This window comes from Muntiacus reevesi, chromosome X (genome assembly GCF_963930625.1).
Source record: "Muntiacus reevesi chromosome X, mMunRee1.1, whole genome shotgun sequence".
Classification (NCBI taxonomy): Eukaryota; Metazoa; Chordata; class Mammalia; order Artiodactyla; family Cervidae; genus Muntiacus; species Muntiacus reevesi.
This window is the reverse complement of record NC_089271.1, coordinates 44,522,966-44,526,562: the sequence shown is the minus strand read 5'-3', so window position 1 is coordinate 44,526,562 and position 3,597 is coordinate 44,522,966. Positions and strand designations below refer to the sequence as shown.

Genomic DNA, 3,597 nt, shown 5'->3' with positions numbered 1-3,597 from the left:
TGTATCACACCTGTGTGCCAAGGTTTGATTTTAGCCCAAGTTCATTAAATTTATTTTGTCAAAAACAATTGATATCTTGAGCATTACTGAGCCAACAGGACATCAAAATAAAAAGTTATATAAAGTTAAAGGCACAGTACATTAACAAACAAATGATTCTCAGTCACAAATTATAAATGCAGTTTGGGATGGGAGTTGGGAGGGGAGTTAATCCAAACTACAGCAATGAAGTCTTCAAACCACCTTATGAATAGGGCTTCTGATTGTTCCTTTTGACTCTTCATGTGAACTTGAGCTCCCTTAAAAAAAAAAATCATTGGAGAATCACAGCTGGTAATATACTGCGAGTTCTTGAAGCTACACAAGGTATAGTCTGGCTAAGTTACATGTGGTTTCCATATTAGCTTGTTTGGCAGGGTGACCTACTGCAAAGCAGGTTCAGTTACCCCACAAGTCAACCCCCTGGGAGTTATAATTTCCTCCATATCCATCACTGTTGTAAAAACCTCCATAGCCACCTCCACCAAACCCTCTGCTGCTTCCATGGCCGCCTCCACCACTGTGGCTGCTGCTGCTGTGGCTGCTGCTGAAGCTGGAACTGCTGCCACCACTACTTTGTCGATAGTCTCTGGCACCAAATCCTCCACTGAATCTACTACTTTTGGATCATCCATGACTGTTACCCTTGTAGTGGTATTCATAAGCCATGTTTTATAGCCAAAATGGCACTTCCTACTTAGCTTCAACAAGAAGATCCAACAAATCCTTGGTAATATTTATGTTCCTCTCATTAAAGAATGAGGTGGCAAGGCCAAGGTATCCTACAAATCTTATACAGCCAATGCAATGTACATATTCTTCAATATCACTTGGCAAGTCAAAATTGATAACGTTTCACATTTGATATGTCCAGTCCTCTTGCTGTTGTAGCCATGAGAATCGGGCTTTTTCCTGAGCAAAACTGGTAAAGTGCCTCTTCTCTATCTCTCTGAGATTGGTCTGCATGAATACTGGTACAAGCATATCCTTTATGGTATAAGAAATCCTCTAGAGAATCTGCACCCTTTTTGATCTCCACAAACACTAAGGTCAGTGAATCTTTGCCTGTTGCATTTAGAAGTTCAAGCAGAAATGACTGTTTGTCTGACTCTTCCGCCCAAACTACTTTCTGTGTGATGTTCTCAGAGGTAGAACCAACTCTTCCTATGGCCAAAAAGATATATTCATCCAAGAAATCATGAGCAAGCATCTGTATTTCCTTAGGGAAGGTAGCACTAAACATCACAGTGTGGTGAACTCCCTTTGATGGTATAGTATCTTGTTCAATGATTCTATGTATTTGAGATTCAAACCCCATATCCAACATCTGATCAGCTTCACCTAACACCAAGTATTTGCAGAAATCTAATCAAATTTTCCCTCTTTCCATCATATCCACTAGACGTCCTAGAGTGGTAACTAACAAATGGCATCCACATTCTAAGTCTAAAATTTGCTGACCAATATCAGCACAACAATAAACCACACAAGGATGAACTCTAGATTGGTATGAAAATTTTCTGGCTTCCTCATAGATCTGTATGGCCAATTCTCTAGCTGGTGCTAACACCAAAGAGATTGGATATTGCTTGCAGTGCCTGTATGTTCCATTTTCCTTCATGGCCCTAAGAGCCTGGCCTGGACCCACAAAATAAATCTGACTTAAGATGGGCAAGAGAAATGCTGTAGTTTTTCCAGACCCTGTTTGGGCACAGGTCATCAAGTCACTCTTCTCTTTCATAATAGGAAAAGCATGCTTTTGCACTGGAGTTGGGTGAGTGTAACGAGTAAGCTCAATGTTTCCCATAATAATTTCTCCCATCTAACATCACTGAAACTTTCAATGTGTGGAGGACAGTTGTTGCCTGTTGCCTCAACTGAATGTCCTCATACTTTTCAAAGTTAACCCCAGTGTTGCCTCCAGAAAAGTTCTTGTTCCAAGCGTTCATTTGGTGGGAGTAGTTTGGCCAATCATCTTCATCTGATTTGTCACACCAGCGACTATTTCCACGTTCATATTTGCCAAAGCCACCTCTGCCACCACGACTGTCAAAGTTGTCATAGTCACCTCATCCACTATCACCGAACCTTCCCCTTGATCCGCTTCCAGGATCACTGAAGAAACTAGACTTCCCTCTTGAATTACTATGGGAACCAAAACTGCTGTATGCATCCTTATCTTTACTAGAACTCCACCCTGAACTGTCTTTATCATAGAATCCTTTAGTAGCTTCTCTGTTCCTTAAGTGAAGAGGAATATAGTACCCTTTGCTGGCTATATTTCCTCCATTCTGATTATATGATGAGTTTGTGTCCAGGCCACCAAACTGCTGGTCTAGCCCAAGTGCATTTTCCAATGCCACATGACTCATCCCTGAAGAGTAGGGAGAACTCAGAGTCTTCCACTGCTGAGCTAATGTGTTGGGTTCAACATGAAGGCCCTCTCACAGGAGAACTGTGGCTCTGATGATGCTTCTGTTTTGACAGAGTATATAAAACAGTGACCCGGAGCTATTTTGGAGAAATATGGAGCATGCCAATCACATTTTTACATTGCTATCATTACCCTTGTGTTCATCAGTTTACTCATTTGTAAAATGCAGATAAGTTTTAGTGCCTGAGATTTTGGGGTCCTTTGTTAGCACAGCATAACCTAGCCTATTTTGACATACGTGAGCAAAAGACACTTATAGAACCAGAGTGGTAGGATGGTAGAATTTCTCAGGAGCTCGGTCTTTAACAGGACCCATTAGGAGGAACATGTACTCAAGGATGCATGAAAAAGTGGCAGGAAGTCCAAGAGGCAGATTAAGCTTTGAGTGCCTGAAATCCAAAAAGGAACTAAGAAGGCTAATTTTTGCCCTGTTTCAGGAGGATAATGAACACTCCATTTTCTCCAAGTGTTTTAAGATTAATGAGGATGGGAAGCAGAACTACTCATCTCCACCAAGGGAAGGTGTGCAGACTGGAAAAGTGAGAACATCTCCAAAGATCTTCTGTTGTGGTCTTTTTCATCACAGAAATGACTCCACCTTTGAAATCACTAGCTCAAGCATCCTGTTTTTTGCCCACAATTCCCTTTCCTTTTAGACACTGGTTCAAATCCTATTTTCCAATCTCATTGACCACTACTCCCACTCTCTTAATTTTTCATATTCAGCTAAGAGACTCCCAGACCACTATTTTTTTATAACATTTCTACCAATAATCCAAAGTCTCTGGACCTCTCTTTTCATTATTCACTTAGCAACAAACCCAGCTTTTGTCTTTTCCATGACATGGAACAACAGACTGGTTCCAAATAGGAAAAGGAGTACGTCAAGGCTGTATATTGTCACCCTACTTATTTAACTTATATGCAGAGTACATCATGAGAAACACTGGGCTGGAGGAAGCACAAGCTGGAATCAAGATTGCCAGGAGAAATATCAATAACCTCAGAGATGCAGATGACTCCACCCTTATGGCAGAAAGTGAAGAAGAACTAAAGAGCCTCTTGATGAAAGTGAAAGAGGAGAGTGAAAAAGTTGGTTTAGAGCTCAACATTCAGAAAACTAA

The 3,597-nt window shown here is 41.0% G+C and overlaps 1 pseudogene; it reads right to left on the bottom strand.

The window, feature by feature from the left end:
• Positions 1-303: 303 nt before the first annotated feature.
• On the bottom strand, positions 304-2,411 carry LOC136153289 (ATP-dependent RNA helicase DDX3X pseudogene; annotated as a pseudogene).
• Positions 2,412-3,597: the final 1,186 nt, after the last annotated feature.